This window comes from Acromyrmex echinatior, chromosome 6 (genome assembly GCF_024713525.1).
Source record: "Acromyrmex echinatior isolate Ae372 chromosome 6, ASM2471352v2, whole genome shotgun sequence".
Lineage (NCBI taxonomy): Eukaryota > Metazoa > Arthropoda > Insecta > Hymenoptera > Formicidae > Acromyrmex > Acromyrmex echinatior.
Genome location: NC_141857.1, coordinates 14,233,060 through 14,253,143, shown reverse-complemented (window position 1 = coordinate 14,253,143; position 20,084 = coordinate 14,233,060). Strand labels below are relative to the sequence as shown.

The 20,084-nt window shown below is 28.9% G+C and overlaps 1 protein-coding gene and 2 pseudogenes across 8 annotated transcripts in view; 2 read left to right on the top strand and 1 right to left on the bottom strand.

The window, feature by feature from the left end:
• Positions 1 to 20,084, top strand: part of LOC105154229 (putative G protein-coupled receptor CG31760) — a 246,683-nt gene that overhangs the window by 126,272 nt on the left and 100,327 nt on the right. The gene's annotated exons all lie outside the window — the stretch shown is intronic.
• On the top strand, positions 1,718 to 18,633 carry LOC147909522 (uncharacterized; annotated as a pseudogene). Its single transcript, XR_015545313.1, has 4 exons — positions 1,718 to 2,838; positions 3,156 to 3,632; positions 3,676 to 12,525; positions 18,114 to 18,633. The product of XR_015545313.1 is annotated as an uncharacterized LOC147909522 (transcript).
• LOC147909523 (uncharacterized) lies at positions 12,532 to 14,268 on the bottom strand (annotated as a pseudogene).

Here is a 20,084-nt window from a genome sequence, read left to right as displayed (position 1 = left end):
CATCCTTTTGAAAAAAAAAGGTATTTTTCTTTCGAGCCGAATATCGTCGGAAGTATAAAAGATAGAAAAAAATTTTAAACAAAAGTTGTACGGCTTTAAAGTTATAAAGAAAAAAAATTTTTTTATTTTCTTGTTTAACAAAATACCCCCCATTACCTATAATTTTCTTAAATATAATTTTCAATTTTTTTTACCATATTAAGACTATTTTTTTATAAATTCAGCCATGTGTAATAAAGTTACATTACAACATATCATTTTCGAGAATTAGTTATTAATACTTCCGTATATACGCTATCCATGCTCATATACGTAAATAATTGTCGTTGGAACAGATAGATAATACATAAGATATATGAAAAGATGTTTTAAGTATAATTTGTATAGTTTTTTACACGTGTGTGTATAAAGATTTTGTAAATATATAATTTTAAGGTATATATATGTGTGTATATATATATATATATATATATACATATATATATATATATATATATATATATATATACATACTGACCCTGTTATTATTTCTTTGACATTTAATTTCTCTTCCATGAATAAAAATTAAAAACAATTTTATCCCAAATTCATTCTTTTATAATAAACTTATTATATAAGATTGGTATCTTTAAAAAATTCGTTGTATTACGTGTAAAAAATTATACAAATTTTACTTAAAACATCTATTTTCATATATTTTATTGTTCCGACTGAAACATCTCAACTGGAAACATCTGAAGATCTATCTGTGGCTCGGCAAGTTGAAAAAAGAAATTATATTGCAAATAATTTGTAAATTAAATATATAAAGTAATGAAAATAAGGTTAAAATATACAAAGTAAATAAAGTGTAAAAAGTAAACAAACATATGTATGTAAAAATGAAAATTTATTATTAATAACATTATATAGTTACATTTTCGTAAGAAATTGTTTTAAAAGTTCGTTTCTTTCTCTTTGAATAGAATTATTTTCTTTTTGTTAACTGTTCCATTTCGCTTTTATTTATTCCTCCTGCAACCAATTTCTGTCTCACATTATAAATCTCCTTGAATCATCTTTTTTGGCCATTTTTTAATGGAGTACAAACTGAATCTGACATTTCTGCTGAACTCGACCTATCGCGAAAATATTTATTTTCCAACGTGTAATTAGAATTATTATTATTGACATTGATATCTAATTCTATAAATGAAACAACAGCAATCGAATTAGACAATGACGAAGATCTTGCATTCGTACGTGGACACGGAGTAGGAGTGCAGTTCATTGAGATTATTTGGAGAAAGCGTGAATCGGCTGAATTTTATCGAAATGTTGTCTTGACGCAGTTGTAAATACTTAATAGTCTGTAACTTGACTGAACGAGGATATTGTCAAACCGAAGTTTATGAAAAAAAATTTCCACTTAATAGGATGACATCCGCTCCTGTAACATGTTGAGGGAACGATGCGGAAAGTATGCCATTCAGTGGACAGTTTCGTAGTGCTCTTTACTGCTGAATGCACCCATTGATAATAATAGTAATTAGATAATAACTCGGCGGTAATTTATGACATAAGTTTATATTACGTTCAAGATAAATATAACAAATGAACAGTATAAGAATATTCATGTAGTAGTTTTACGTCCAGTGTAGTTTTGTCATAATCATATCTGTGCAATTTGTTAAATTGTTTTTATATTACGATTCAAAGCCAAGTTTAATCTTTGAAAATGATTATCAATCTGCTTAAGGTTAGACTTTTATTAGCATTTTTTTTTATATAGCTATAAATTCAATATATTTAACAGAAATACCAGTAATTGAAGCAGAAATATAATTAAAAGAAAATATAATTAAAAATATAATTAAAATAAAATTATTGCTGGATAGCATTTTTAATTATAATTAATATGAGTTGGATTAATAATTATTATGAGTTGGAAATAACAGAAGAAACCTATTTCGATTATCAAGAATCTTATAAACTACATAATTCTGAAATAATTGAAAGATGAAGAAGCATGGAATAAAGATAATTTAAATTCTCATCCTCAATGTTCAAATGATGACGCAGACTTTGCCACTTCTTATAAAAGACGTATTGACGGAATTGAGACATTAATACAAAAAATAAAAACAAAAGGAATAGTCCGTTAAAATCAGTGCAAAATAAATTTAGAAGAGTGTCATCTGAATGTTAATTAAAACGATGGAAAGAACAATTACATTAAGTTGGAAATCATTTAGAAAAATTATCTTATATTAACATATGATCTCTAAATTTACATATTGATTGATAAATTTACTGAAACTGTTGAATCAGGATTCATAGCTCCTGATATCGATCTACAAAGGTGGGCTTTACAAGCTCAAGAAGAAATATGAAATTTAAATCCTATATTTAAATCACCTTACAGTCGAGTATCAACATTCAAAAAGTCCCACCAAATTGTTTCGAGAAAAATTATGAAATTTGTGACTAGAAGAACAATAGAAGATTCCTTTGAGTTGCAAAATACAGCTAATGATTTTTTGAAAACATTGAAACCGCTTATCGAACAGTTCAGATCTGAAAATGTTTTTAATTCTGATCAAAGTGGTTTTCAATTGGAAATTCATTTTGGAAAGTCATTGTCTAATGAAGAAGTAAAGAAAGTAGAGTATGTTGTGCAATCATTAACAACACATTCATACACCATACAACCAATAATATATGTAATGGATATTTGCTGTCACTTTTATTTATTGTTTTGAAAGAAACTAATGGTATATGGACCAAGAGTACAAGAAACCTTATTTGCACCAATAAATGTTATTATAAAAGCATTGAAATCTGGTAAACTCATTTCAAGTAATTAAATAAATTTAAATAATAATATAAAAGAAGCTACAAGCCTAATATAAAAATGTTTTTAATAATATAAATAGTTAAATCATAAACAAAAACCATGGTCTATAACATAAATTTCCTTTTACAATACATTTTCAGATCTGTTTTACTATTAAAAAGTAAATATAAATTTGCATAAATGGAATAATATAATGAAATTATAAGTCTTATTTCTGTGATATATTTCATATTTTATTTAAGACTCTCATAACAATCATAAAATATTTATTTTTATGACTGTTATTTAGTTATTAATTTAATATTTATATTTTTTACAGATCATTTTAAAATGTAGAAGAAGCTTATTTTCTAAACATTGGTTCTAATTGCGTTCTTTTTATCGATTTATGGACTGGACATTGTCTCAATATTATTTCAGATTTAATACCTGCAGGAAAACATATTACTACTATGATTATACCGAAAGGCACTACAAGGAAAATACAACCATTAGATGTTTACGTATTTAGAATTAGGAAAAATTTTGCTGAAAGATTTTCATATACTGTTTTATTATTAAAAAATAATATACATTTACATTTAAACGAAATAATATAATAAAATTACAATCTCTGATATATAATCAATTGTCATACCCGCGATATCACAGCTTATTTAAATATTCGTGGTTTGAAAGTGATTATACAAACGAAAGATCAGAAGAATTTAAAAATCCAGTAGAATTTAGTTTTGATAAGAGTTCCACAACATGTGATCGAAGGTAACAGTAATATAGCTGTAGTAAAATGCTCTCTCTCTCTCTCTCTCCCCCCCCCCCCCCTCTCTCTCTCTTTCATGATGCAAGAAGTCATTATGCTTAAAACATTTTTTCATCGAGTATCATTATTATAATGAGTATAATGAGTAAACGATACAAAATATAAATTTATTGTGTATAAACATTTAGAAACTTTTTCATTATTAAATATAATTTATATGTATTAAAATTATTACATAAACGACAAGTAAATAAGATATTAAAGCGTAAAACTGAAAATAACTTTAAGAGAATAATCTTAAGATATTATAGGGAAATATATACAAAGATGAATAAAAAAGTTTCTCACTTTAAGGAGAAATAATAAAAATTATAATAACTTTTAACATTATTTATAATTTGTAATGTTACAAATATCAATTACGTCAATTTCCTTATTCGTTGATTTATGTATTTTATCATTCCGATGACAATTACTAATGTATATGAGCATAGATAGCGTACATATGGAAGCGTTAATAATTAAATTCTCGAAAATGATCGTAATGTAACACATAGTTTTAGAAACATAATCTTTAATTTGGTAAAAAAAGAATTAAAAATTATGGGTAGTGGGTATTTTATTAAACAAAAAAGTAAAAAGAATTTTTTTTTCTTCGTAACTTTAAAGTACTCTTACAACCGTATAACTTTTGTTTAAAAAATTTTCTTTCATACTTCGGATGATATTCGACTCGAAACAAAAATATCGTTTTGTTTCACCCCTTAAACATGAGTTAGCGCACGTAAAAAAAATACATGTTTCTTAGATTTTCGTATTTTACAATAAATTTCGTGAAAAATGAAATAGGTTTCGGACAGTTGTAAAACTTTCCTTGTCAGATCCACTGAGGGGTGAGTGGTAAGAGGGGGTGGTCCCGCGTTGCGGGGGGGAAGGTCTGCAAAGAGGGGGGGAGGGTGATGTCAACTAGGCGAAGGAATGAGGTCACTAGGCTAAGTAGATGACGTCAGGGGGAAAAGGAGGGAAATGATGTCATAGGTAGTGGCGTCACTAGACTAGAGCCCAGATAGCACATTATATTCTGAGAATATTCTGAGAATATAATAAAAGAGTCACGTCTGATATTCGTACGATATACTACACATGCACTACGATATATCATTTCAGAATATATTCAGGATATTTCTTTGTCCGCAGCATATCCTCAGAATATCGTTAATAATATTCTAAGAATATTTTAAAATATTCTCATAATATTATTAACGATATTGAGGATGTACTGAGAAAAATGTTACTATGGACATAATATCCTAAGTATATCCTCATGACATTTTAAGAAATATATTTCTCAAAACATATTACGTTTATATAAACAATAAAGAAAGGGAGCATACAACCACACTCAGATTATTTATAGTGAAAGTTATACAGGGTGTTTGAAAAGTAATGAAAAATCTTTCGCATAGGGACAGAATAGATTAAACTGAGAAGAAAAGTTCTTTATCATTTTACAATTTTCGCAATAGTTAGCAAGATATTAATTATTAAAAATTGTCGAAAATTGATCTTCAATAATTTTTTATTCAAATACTATTAACTTTACAGAAAAAACTGTAAGAGACAAAAATTGTTTATTTTCTTCTCATAAGGTTATGAAAATTTTTAATAATTAATATCTTATGAACTATTGTGAAAATTGTAAAATGATATAGGACTTTTCTTCTCAGTTTAATTCGTTCTGTTCTCATGCAAGATTTTTCATTACTTTCCAAGCACCCTATATATTTGAAATTCTTACGTAAATATATAGAAACGTTTTTATGATTTTATACTTTCTACGTAAGAATTTTAAACATATGACTTTCGTTACAAATATCTTGCGTGTGGCTGTACGTTCCTTTTTTTGTTTATATTTATTAAGTTTATATTTATTGTTTTATATTTATTAAGTTTTCTAAATTTTTTTCATTATTTAGTTTTCTAAATTTATTACATCCCCTACACAAAGTTACACAAAAGTTGCAGCAACACTGCTGCAACATTGCATGTTGAAGTAACATTGCAGAAATTTTGTAGCGATATTGCTGTAAATTCTATACTGTATGGGATTCTTTTCTAAGCATCCTGAAAACATTAAAAAATTCACATAAATATTATTATATGAATTTCATTATGTTAAGTTTTATATGATTTTATTTTATTGTGAATCAATTCACTCTTTGTACAAAAATATGGCTGTATCAATATTTCAATATGATATTTTATTACATGTAATAATTCAATCTGACATTTCATACAAGTAATTGAACATCACATATTAATGCATTCTTTCAAACGAATTTTGCACCAAGGACAACGAAAAAGTAATGAATAAATGAATACAAAATTCGAATACTGCTTAAAAACTCAAAGCGTTTAAAATATTATAGATATTAAATTTATATCCGTACGAATCTGCCGATATTTTATTACAAATAATCTTTTAATAATTAAATATCATATTATGCTTCTTTATATATATAAATGTGGAATCGAATAATATAAACAAAAATAACGAAAACGTGCGAAAAAAGAATATATTATGGAGCAAAAATCCAGCGTTAAAAATTTTTAAATATCAAACTGTTTACTTTGTTCTTTTATAATTAACAGTCAATATAATCGAAACACAGTCGAATCGAACAAATAAAAAGAAAAAAACAGAAAATTAATTCTGCGCGTTTGGCACAACTTTTGAGCATCGCTCTTGAGCGAGCCAATATTTTATTGGTGTTAACAGTTCTTTTTCCGTGAAGTTCTGATAATGTTTTCTCAGCGCACCTGAAATAATGTTATTTTAATAATGCAGTTAATATCTTTTAAATCAAATCAACTGCATATTTTTATACATCATAAACTTACTAAGTATAATTTTGCATATCATTAAGTCTACAAACACATTTTTCTTTTTGCCTCCAACTATATAGTATGGCAAGTTCATTTGTAAACGTTTGCCGCATTATTTTTAAAGAGCAATTTTTCATATCTCGGCTTCCTAGGTTTGCTAACTCTCTAATTTGTTGCATATAATAAATGTTATATATTTACTTTAAATAGCGCTACTACGGTCTGAGTGTTGAGATGTTAAAGTAATATATATTCATAAATGAATTCATAAATAAATTAATTTCAGAAATGATAATTACGTACCGATATGATTGTCGGACTTTCAACGTAATCAATCTGAAATATTAATAATCCTCCCAAATTTCCCAAATTAATCTTAAAAAACTGTAATCTTAATAAACTTATTGCAATAAATATTGCCTCGGCCGGGAATCGAACCCTCTTACATACGTGCGAGCGTCCTGAGCCTTAATTCATTTATATGAATATATATATATATTAGTTCAACGTCTCACACTCAGACGTAGTAGCGCTTCGTATTTAAAGTAATGTTATTTAACATAAATGGTCTTGTTTCCAATCTTATTGGTTATATATTTAAATAATCCTATCATAATTATATATTAATCATAATAAAGTCATATATTTAAATTTTGATTAGAAAAAATTAATTAACATAATGTCTGAATATAACTCTAATTTCGTCCAAGATAATTATTTCATATTTTGGGAGATTTAGGCAGAATTCACACCTTGACAGAAAAATAGAAAGCAGAAATGCAGAAAACAATCAGAACTCGCGCTAATAGTAATAATGCTATCAGAGCGAGTAAGCATACTATCAGATCAAATTTTGATTGGTTTCTGCTCTTCTACTTTTTGCTTTTCTGTGAAAGTGTGAATTCATCCTTTATATTCACCACTTTTTTATATATTTTTCCTCCTTAAACTTCACTTTTAATTCTTGTAGAGCCCCTTCATCTTTTAATAGAAAATTATATAGTTTTTTACTTCTTTGAGGCTTTGAGGATGAGTATTTTGTTTTGAAAAGGACTCAATTCTTTTTAAAATTTTCTCTTGTCCTTCTATTAGAGTTTTCACTTGCAAATCCAAAGAAATTAATTCCGAGTAATGAATCGGTAATAATTTTCTGTAATGTGTAGAAAATGTGAAATTTTAATATTAACTTTATACATTAAACATACAGGGTCCATTATAAAAGTAATGCGCATTTTCTGGGAAAAATAGATTTATTGATCGTAGCGGTACAAATGCTCAAAATTCTTCAAAATACTCTCTCCCTGAATCAATACACTTGCGGAGACGTGTCTGCCACGCCTGGAAGGCACGCTGAAACTCCTCGACGGGAATGTCTCTTAGGAACGTTGTAACATGCTTTTGGATGTTTTCCACGGACTCCCAATGCTTTCCTTTCAGCTCTCTCTTCAGATGGGGAAACAAAAAAAAGTCGCACGGAGCCAAGTCGGGATTGTAAGGAGGTTAGGGGACCACCGGGGTGTTGCTCCGGGCCAGGTAGTTGGCAACGATGAAGGCCGTGTGGCTGGGGGCATTGTCATGGTGGAGCTTGATCACATCTTTGATGTCAGCCCTCACGCGCGCGACCCGGCGTTTCAATCTCTTGAGCATCTCCAGGTAGAAGGCTGAGTTGACAGTTTCTCCCTGCGGTACAAACTCAAAATGGACGATTCCTCGGACGTCAAAAAAGACAATGAGCATCGTTTTGATGCGAGACTTGCTCATTCGCGCTTTCTTGGGGCGGGGGGATGATTTCGAGTGCCACTCGCTGCTCTACCTTTTCGATTCTGGGTCGTACTCGAACATCCAAGATTCGTCTCCGGTTACGACAGAGTTAAGAAAGTCCGGCTCATTTTGAATCAAATCCAACAATTCTTGACAGCGCGAAACTCGAAGTTCTTTCTGGTCTTCCGTCAACACTTTCGGCACAAGCTTCGCGCAGACCTTGCGCATTTGCAGATTCTCCGTCACTATCCCATGTACCGCAAATATGGACAAGTTTAGGGTGTCAGCGATGTACTGGATGCTCAATCAACGGTCGGAACGCAAAACTTTGCACACACGATTCACGTTTTCGTCGGTTCTGGCCGTTGTTGGGCGTCCATAACGGGGTTCGTCGGCGACCTCCTCCCGGCCCTCCTTGAACACCTTGTGCCACCTCCCGGACTGTGACCTTGAAATGCAGTCGTCCTTGAAGGCCTCTTGAAGCATCTGGAATGTTTCGGTTGCATTCTTTCCAAGTCGCACACAAAACTTGATGGCGTATCGCTGTTCAAGCGAACGCTCCATCGCGCCATGTTACAAAGTCGAAAAACACACTTCACGCGGAGGCACGTTTTTCCACTCAGACTGCTCGAAGCAAACTGACGACCGGCTGCCTTGGAAGGGCAGACCCCCCACCACATTTCCCGACCCATTTTACCCCGCTACGATGGATATTCGCGTCACAATAAAATCATGCGCATTACTTTCATAATGGACCCTGTATGATAAAGGTACAGAAAAAATTCATTATACTTTCTTACTGCTCTTTTTAACAACTTTTATCAATCTCACCATTTGTTGAAAAACTGATTGGCGTATCCAAAAATTCATTCAGATGAAAATTTGTTCCTTCGTTTTTTAACTTCACATAACCGCGATGGAATAGTTGTTCGGATAAACACATAAAATTTATTACATTAAATAAAGTTCCTACAGATCGAATGTGTGAATATAATATAAATATACAAATTAATAGAAACAATGCCTTTTTTCAATCACAGCTAAATCTTCGTATTTGAATGTTTTGTGTAATTTTATATACATTTTCAAATTCTCCAAACTGTGTGCTAAAATGATTTTTCGGTCTTGAAATACAGCTCTTAAAGATGAATAAGAATAATAATACTATGATATTAAATTGCTAATCAATTTAATAAAGCATCTATATCCTTTTTCCTTCTTAATACTGTGAAGAATTTATTGCGAAAAATATCATCTCAGTCAAGATTTGAAAGTTATCCCTACATTCCATGGGGATGTCTTGTCAATTCGAAGCTTCAGGTTCAAACTCTGGCTGATATTTTTCGCAATAAATTCTTTACAATATTGAGAAGGGAAAGGAATATAGATGCTCTATTAAATTGATTAATAGTAATTAAATATCGAAATATTACTATCGTTATTCATTCTTAATTGCTGCGTTTCAAGACTAAAAAATCATTTTGGCATGCAGTTTGGAGAATTTGAAAAGATTGTGTTGATGGTCAACACATCTAGTGACAAAAACCGCGGATACTTTTTAGATGACCAAATATATATAAAATCATACAAAACATTCAAACACAAAGATCTAACTATGAAAGAAAGACTTAACTTTCGAAGGAAAAGGACTGTTTCTATTAAATTATTAAGTTATTAAATTAGAAACTGTTCATTACATACTTCATAGTTATTCCATTTTTATGGATGTTATAAAAATAAAAGAAACTTAAAAACGTGATTTATGGTTTTAAAATTTGGAATATTTGGAAATACAAAAATATGTATTTTAATGAATCAAATGCGACCATTTTAAATATTTGAAGTACTTATACAAAAAAATTGAAATTTTTCTCTTAATTTTTTAAAATAATGTAATTTATAATAACAAATAAAGTAAATAAACTTCAAAAATGTGTTATTAAATAGAAATGTAATGTTATTCACATCTTTTCATGTGTACATAATTTATTTAATATGTATCTATTTATATATTTTCAATTTCAATTTACTTTGTACGGGCTATACTATCAATACATTCTTAATAATCTTTATAATTTGGTATACTAATTTTTTTCTGTGCTGATCGGTACTAGATTTCTTCTGATTCAATGATTCAATAAGTTTCTCATCTTCTGAAAAGATTTCATAGGAACCGCTCACCTCAGAATCGGATTTTGATGTACTTGGCGTTATTCGCAACCTTCTCCACTGGAATTCGAAGTAATTAATTATCAAACACAATACACAGATAATGAATTTATGTAAAGATTCCTTTCTTAAGATATTACCTACTTCTACAAGTTTTCTCCATTAGCACTTTTTGCCATTTCACTATCCTTTTGAAGACAACTTAGTACTAGATGTATGCTGTGTTTTCCTTACCCAGTTTAAAATAAGCTACTCCATTTCCTGAAATAATTGTTCGGGAAAACATGAACAAAAATTCTTCTAATATTTACTATATAAGATATTTCAGATCACTCATCCTTTGATTCTATTTCATCAAAAAAGGTGGGACGATCGCCTGAAAACCTTGCAAATTATGAAAAAAATTTGACGAACCTTTTAAGTGAGTGATTACTGTCTAATTAAAACAAAAAATTTGTTACTTCTTTAGAATAAATTCAAAATATTTCTTTGAATAAGAAATTCTTTTGCCGTTTCTTTTGTCACGTTTGGTACAATATATCTACTTTCATTATCGCAAATCTAACAACTTGTACCTTTTATTATTATTACAATTATCTTTCTTTATTTCATTAGTTCTTATATGTTTTGTGAAACTCCTTTCCAGACATTTAGGAAATTACGGAACTTTTATTCCTTCGTCTTCTCATTCGTTGTTACTTTCAACATATTTGGTCCTTGTTTTCCTCGTACGTTTTAAAATTTCGTCTGTCAAAAGGTATATCTGAAGGTATATCTGAGAAAATTTCAGATCTTTCAGCTTCTGCCAAACTTTCTCATATGATGCTGAAAATCATTAAAATAAAATCATTAAAATAAAATAATATATATTTAAATATATACAGATATCATGTGACTCAATCTTGCGAGCAAAGATGGACAAAATTGTAATTGACTGAGATTATTAATGTGTTTGGCAGTCAACGTATTAAAAATTACTATTTACATTTGTTTATATTACAAGAAAATTTTGTAATTTATTATCAACTTATTAACATTAATATTTGTATTTGAAACGGAAATAATTTGATACATTATTTATTCAATTAAAATGTAATTGATTTCCATCAATTACTTATTAAAAATATAATTTTTAATTAGACGGTCATAAATGACATGTTAAGAAAATAACTGGTAATTAGCGAAACTAAATCGATGCTGATCATCTCTGCTTGCGAGTATTTGAATCATGTTGTAGGTATTGCAAAGTTTAGAACGTTCAGACTTTATAGATTTTTTTTAATTATTGGATTCTTTAAGTTGTTCAGTTCGTATTGTATATTACATCTTGATCAAGTTTTGGTCAAATATGACCAAACCTTATTTCTTATTCATTTATTGATTTTTATTCATTTTATGACTCGTATCACTTAAAATATTTAATGACGTATTTCTTAAATGTGAAAATTTTGTTACAATATTCTAAACTTCGTATAAAAATAGCTTACACATACTTCCTAAAATTTTCTGTAGAAGATATTCAAGCCGTGAAGATACTCTTGCCACTCTTCCATTTCTTTAACTGCTTTATCAAATCGTTTTTGTGAAGGGAACGATGACCAATGAATTTTTTGTTACGGCATTGATTCACGATTTAGGAACTATTTGTATGCCGTCGTCAAACTCGACAATGATGTATGCTTGTAAATTATCTCCTGTTACAAAATATTTTTTATAATTTAATTTGTATGCAATAACGGCAATACTGCTAATTTGTTTAAAACAGGCAATTTCACATATTTTTTTTACAACACTTGTCAATGGCCACACTTCCAGATCCGACAATTTATGAACTAAGAAGACACCGATATTTGAAGAATCACATGGTACAGAAAAAAGATTTTCCTTTTTCAAAAACTTGTTACCAATAATTATCGAAATTTGTCGCTTTGGACAGTAAGCAATATTTTGCAACAAGACAATATTTCCATTGCTGAAACCACAACAATTATCAGCACAAGAACCAGCGTGTAATAAAATTCCGTAGTCGCTGATGTTACTTTGTATTGTGGATCAGTATAATCAATTATAAGACCATCAGTGTGTGCAGGATTTGATGTACGGACAAAATTCGGTAATTATCGATAGTGATCTTAATATTGATTTTTTTCCATTTCAGTACATCTACGTATGATTTGCTGCAGCAATTAGTTTGGTTTTCTTAGCATTTTTTTTTTGAACGTTTGCATATAGTTTTCATATATGTACTAAAATGCTGAATAGGGCCATATTTCTTTACAAAGAAAATGAGATGCATAGCTTGGTGAACATTTGCTGATACATTACGAGCTTCGTACAGTAATGCAAATGATGAAATAAAATGTTCCAAGAGTTCTTGTACATAATTTAATAATTCGGCATTCTGTGTCGCTCATTATCCTTACTGCCACATGCAAAGTCAAAAAATGATTATAGATATCTCTGCGCAATGATCGTAATATCACTGGCTCTGTATATAGAAAAATTTGTCTAAATTCAGTGGCTTTCCACAGCTTAATAAATTTCAGCGATTCATCTTGGTTTTCTTACAAAATCAATTGAAATATACGATTTGACCTCATCTGTCAATCCGCTCTACTTCTATATGCGAAAGCTGATATTTTAAATCATCGTTTAACAACAGATTTAGCATTCTAGGCATAATACCTAAATCTAATAAATGCATGGGGTCAGTTGGAACGTTCGTGACGAGACTAAAACCAAGAATTTCTACTAAACAACTAGTAACTCCCTCCCTCAGTCATGATATTCTTCATCAATTTTATTCCGAAAATCGTCGTCGATTTTGTAGGAGCATGGATTTGTGGAAAACAAACTCGTCCGATAATTAAATTCTTCGACAGTGCAAGCAGGACAGCTGGAATACCCCGACATGTCCGCTAAATCATTTGTACTATGCCTTTTCATACATAGTACAAATGATTTAGCGGACATGTCACAAATTAAGGAATCGGTGGTACATTGTATACGAATATCATTCACAAGTATTCCTTCCGAGCAATTGTTTCGCTTCAATCATGAAGTCTTGTAAAAAATCATTGACATTTATAAATTTTTTCTCCTCAATACGTCTCTCCCAATTACAAATACGTTTTTGTACGGCTTTATTGATCCCAATATGGGCCACAACTGTTTTAGCGATGATTTGGATAATGGCAGACCATCGATATTGATTGATATTTTGACGCCTTCCGGAACAGTCAACATACGCTTTATAATAGATTCGATTCCCTTTGACAGGCCCAAGTGGAAATATTTTCCGGGAGAAACAATTCTTATTTCTGTAGTTCTCGGAGTACGTAATAATGACCGGCGGATTCAAGGGCAGATTTGCATGAACAGAGTATTGTTTCAATTTTCGCAGCAATAATCGCAACGCTATGTGTGATATGTTATACTGAACAGACCAATTAGAAAGAAATTCTTTCAAATTCTCTTCTTTAAGATTATCGTTATCACTATCAGACTTGTCTGTTATATCTTGTGCACTTTGATCGTTTTGCGCATATATTTCAAAATCGTCATCAATCGATATCCCTTCTAGCTCCCGTTCTTCCTCTTGAAAATTCTGCTCTGCTTCTTTCTCTATTTGCTGCTCTTCAATCCCTTGACAATCATCCACTTCCATACTAAATAAATTTTGTACGAGTACTTCTAGCCGCTCATTGTTTGCTGCAGCAGAACTAATTTGTGATACATTCCGCAGAGGCGATTCGAAAACTGCATCCACTATTGCGTCAGCGCCTTGTTTCACAAGTCTGCGGATGTGTTGCTTGGAAATATCCAAAATGCTTTTCCGTATTTTATCTATTCGATTTTATTGTAGTATAATTAAATGGGAATTCTATTACATACGCTAGACTATAATAGTACTAGTAGTTATTATTTAGAATGACAATGATAAAAATGACAATTATATATCTGATCATTATGAGAACAGTCCAAGGAGAACAAGAAAATTAAAATAATGTTAATTTGACATTATATTGACAAATTTATATTATTTTTTTGGTAATAGTGAAAATCTCGATCTCAGATGATCTAAGAATGACTTTATATATAAATAACTTCATACAGGGTGATCCGAAACTCCCGCATTCGGAGTATAAAGTCATTCTTAGATCATCTGATCGAGATTTTTATCAAAAAATGACAGAAATTCGTCAATATGACATCAAATTGACATTATTTTGATCTGTTTGTTCTCCTTGGAAGTGATTCCTGTTTTTCTATAAAGATATATTCTCTTCTACAATATATAACCATTTACTGAAATAACAAATACAATTCTTACGAATATAAATATTATACAAAGTATTTCAAAAGAACCATTCAGCTTTTATATAGTAGATAATACACACCATATTGACAATGAGTAAAAAGACCTTAGTGAAAATAGATTGAAAATTGAATCGTTTCTGAGATATAAATGTTTTTGTTTATGTTAGCCTCATGAATGACTTTGGCTTCTACGTGTCGTATGCGATGTTTATCTTAATGTGTTCTTAATTAGAGTAATACACTGATATTTTTAGCACGACCTTATAACCTATGTACTCACCAAATAAGATCAACAATCACTGGTTGATGACATCTAACTCATTACCGATGAAATCTTTTATTATAAAGTATGTATGGAAATTGAATGAATACATACAAAACACGGTTTTTAAACATTGAGTAAACATCGCATAGGATACGAAAAGTCATGATGCCCTATGTAACCAAAATTAATATATTAATATTAATTTAATTTAATGAAAACAATTTTTCATTCAAAACATAAATTTATATTAAATAATATAAATATTGTACTGTGAAAAGTAAAGTAATTCTATACAATAAAAATAAAAAATATAATATAATTTAAAAAATATTTATAAAAAATATAATATAATTTAAAATTAAAATTAATATGTTTTTGATATTACACATTACATTACCTTTAAATTTAACTAATTAAATTAAATTGAAGTATTTGATTCTGAAATTAATGGAATTCAATGTTAAATTATTAAATAAATAACAATCATTAATACAATTTGACTAATTTTTATAATTAAAAAAACTTCCATGTTGAGTTTTTTTATATAAATATATAAAAATGTTTAAAAAAACTTTCAAATTAACAGGAAAGAAAGCGAATTTGATAAATTTATTAAATGGCTGCGTTCAGCGGACTTAACAGTTGAATGAGCACTCACTGTTATTGATGTATTCTTTTAGATTATTCAATCAGCATTTTAGATCTGGAAAAGTACATTTTATTCCAATTATTGATCATTATTTATTCCAATTATTGATCATAATAAGTACACTTAATAATTTACGCAAAGTTAAATAATTTTAGCAACCCGCGTAAATTGGATCATTGGATTAGGCCTTTTTGTCAATTTTTTTTATAGGTAAATTGGCTGTATAAATTGCACCTGAAAGAATAATAAAAATTAAAGTCAATATGATAAGTATTGAATAAAGTCATTGCATTTCTTTATTTTATTAAACAAATTATCATTTATCTTAAAAAATTAATTGATAGTGTAGATATATTAATAAAATTCATATTTTTATCCTTCGTATAAATATTAGGTGTACAAATAAGTTCCGCCGTTTGACAAAAGACGGCGCCACTAGCAAGCTATGGTTAAAATTGTCTGATGTAAAACATTATATCGTAAGGTTGGACATCTGTCAACAATATAATCTTGAAATACTAGTGATTTTGTATCAGCATCATATATTTTTTTTTGTGCGAAAATGCCGAGTAAGCGTCATTTGCGGGAACTTTTGATTTACTTCTTTAATTTGAAGAAATCTGCAGCTGAGGCTCATCGATTGCTTGTAGAAGCATATGGTGAGGCTGCCTTAAGTGAGAGAAGTTGTCGTGAATGATTTCAAAAATTTAAGAACGGTGAATTTGACGTCGAAGACAAAGAATGTAGCGGAAGGCCGAAAGTGTACGAAGACGCGGAATTGGAAGCATTATTGAATGAAGATTCGTGCCAAACGCAAAAAGTAGTGGCTAGCGATAGACAATACTTTCAATAAAACGTTATGTATCGTTCTTTCACAATAAATGCTTAATTTTTGATTAAAAATAGCGGAAACTTATTTGTACACCTAATATTAATATCTCTTTATTAAATAAGAAAACATTGAGAAGGGCTACGAGCCAAATAAAGAACTTTAATAAATAACTTACATTATAAATGTTACATATATAAATATCGAAAATCGCAGTTCAACACAATGACAAATTAACAGATTGTATGTGAAATTCAGTGATAAAATCAGTTAACATTAAAAAGTTGAAACGACTTGTAAGAGATTCGGCATTTGTGACATTGATAATGATTCGATAAGAATCGAAACGTTTGTTTAATAATGTAAGTTATTTATTAAAGTTGTTTATTTGACTCGTAGCCCTTTTCAATATTTTCTTATTTAATTTTTAATTGGAGCCATATTAAATTATGTATTTCTTTATCATTAAATAAAAATTTTGAACTTTTTCAAATTCATTTCACAAGTAAAATATATTAAATATTGTTGATTAACACAATCCATGATTCGATATTAAATTTATATTTTTTCCTTTACATCTCCATGTAATGATATTAATCCTTCATATTATTGATACATGAACTGAGTATGCAACTAATTCTTTTAAAATCATTTTATATTGAATATATACACTATTTTTATTTAAAAAATTTCTTATAACAATTATTATAACAAAATAATTATAATAATACTCTCTGAAATATTAATATTAATTTTAAATAAATAATTTTGTATCTTCCTAATTTAAATTTAATTCAGGACGCAATTCAAATACTTATTTATTTTTCTACAAATCATTTATATTCTTTGAAATGTGAAAAATATATTGGAAACTTAATTATAAATACTGAATTTATTATAAAAAATATCGTATCATTAATATCATAAATGTAAATATAATTACTTAATATAAAATTAAATAATTTTAAAATAAAAATATTTTATTAAAATAGAAATCATTATAGTAATTTAGTAATTTAGGTAATGCTAACATTGTACATAATATTAAACAAATAAAATGTAACTACTTTAAAATAATTATAAAAAAAAAACAAATAAGAACGAAATAGAAATTTTTTTCTGATGAAGACGATAAAATAGCGATTATAGCTTCGATTGCCATAAGTACATGTTTGTGCTTTTATTGGGTCATCTAAAAACCGCGGATACTTTTTAGATAACCCAATACTTGTTTCTTCTATTTTATATTATAAATGATAGTCATTACTGTCATACAAGTTGGCCGTTAGCCAGTTTCACTGATTCAGCAATAAATTAAGCTAATTTCAATGAGTTAATATATAGTCCTAAGTCTTATCGGTGAATCGGTGTAGTTGGTCAACAGTCGTGAAAGAAATGTTGTAGGCATGGTGGTTTCTTCCACTATGCCAACAATCTTGACTAAATATTATCGATCTTCTTAAGACTGACAAAATTCGATTTTATTGTTTATTTCTTCTCATTAGTCGAGCTAATAAATAAATTCGTTCACATACGTACACATATGGCTGTAATACTAAAGATTATGCAAATAGAAGACTTATCATACTTACTCTGTGTGACGTTATTTCTAATAAAGTATATTATTCCGCTTCACAGATAAACTATATTCACTACGATATAACTTTCGCCAAAGTTTATCAATAATTCATTGGAGAAAAACGATCCATGTGTCATAGGATTAAGCAATAAAGCATTGAGAGACGGGAAAATAATAGACACTCATCGCGCGCCAAACTGCCAACATTGGGCGCATTCAGCGGATTCAACAGTTGAGTGAGCACTCACTTATTGGTTTATTCTTTTAGCTCCAATCAAAATTTTATATCTAGAAAAATACATCAATAGCAGTGAGCACTCACTCAACTGTTGAGTAGAGAGTCTATAATCAGAGTGGCGCCATACGAGAGATGACGCCATGTTTTAGCGAAATTCTGCGAGAGAGAAAGAGATATACGGTCTCAGTCTACCTAACAGACTGTTTTAAAGTTAGGTGCAACAGCATTGAACGACATAGATACATAAAGGTACATTGATAAAAATAGTTATCGAAATTATTTTAGAAATATAATTGGATGTACAATACCATTTTGTATCAATTCATTAAAAAAAGGATATGTTATGAAAATAATTCCGAAAGACACAAAACACCGAATGAATTGGTTAAAAAGTATAAATGGCAAATATAAAAATTGGACACCGTCAAAAAATTCATCTGTATGTAAGGTAAAGTAATTTATTCTTTATAAATAATGTATTTAAAATATTAAAATAAAAATAAGATAGGAAACGAGACTGTTTATGTTAAATAACATTACTTTTAAATACGAAGCGCCACTACGGTCTGAATGTTGAGTTGTTGAACTAATATATATATTTTCAAATAAATGAATTAATGAATTAATTTCAGAAATGATAATTATATATCATTGCATTGTGAGTCTAAATCAAATAATATGATAATTACGATATTTAATATATAATATTTTATAAAATGGTATATACATATGTAATATTTTTCTGAATTTTTGATTTCTTTTATATTATTACAGATGCATTTTGTTCCTAAAATATGAACAAAGAAAGGATAATAAAAAGAAATTAAAACCAAATGCCAACAATTTTTGGATACTTTGTAAAGAAGAAAGTACCTTTTAATAATCAAAATTTTGATGTAGTTGTGGATAAACGTAATTTATTTCTGACGATTGCAAAGAAGATCAAATTATAGTAAATGATGAACAGGTAAAATCAATGATAAAAGTGATAAAAATTAATGAAAGAAGTATATATATTTATAAACATTTATAATAAATATACCTTTTAGATAACTATAAATGAAACCGTTGAAGTTAATGCATCAATAATCAATTCTAATACATCATCAACAAAACTACTTCAAGTATAATAGAAATCGATGGAAAAAAAGAAAAAGATAAAAACAAAAAAAATTAGAAGAAATAAATCGAAAAATGCAAATCCACTTAACTCTTATGCGCAAAAAAATGAGAGTTTTAAGATCTAGAATATTAAGACTTGAAAATAAAAATAATAATGATCAATATAAAAAAGCTTTAAAGGAAGTAATCAATGAAGATCAAATTAAAGCTTTATTAACAAAAAAACGAAAAACAAATTGGCTTAATGAAACTGTTCAATGTGCACTTAGATTGAGGTTATTTGTGGTACTAATGTTATGAGGAGCTTCTACAACAAAGAATACCACTTCCAAGTTTGCGCACTTTACAACGAAGATTGGAAAATTAAAAATGAGAGTGGTATTTCAAACGAAATGTTCGATTTTTTACAATTTGAAGTATCTTCTTTTCAAAATGACATTGATAAAGAATGTGGGCTTGTTATTGATGAAATAAATATAACACCAAAACGTGTTTATGATTCTTCAACGAAAACATTGCTAGGAAATATAATATTTCCAAATAAAGAAGGTAATGCAACGCATGCTTTAACATTAATGTTAACAGGCACAGCTAATCGATGGAAGCATATTGTGGGTTATTTTTATACAGGCGACTCATTTGATGGAGCAGTTTTAAAAGATATCATTTT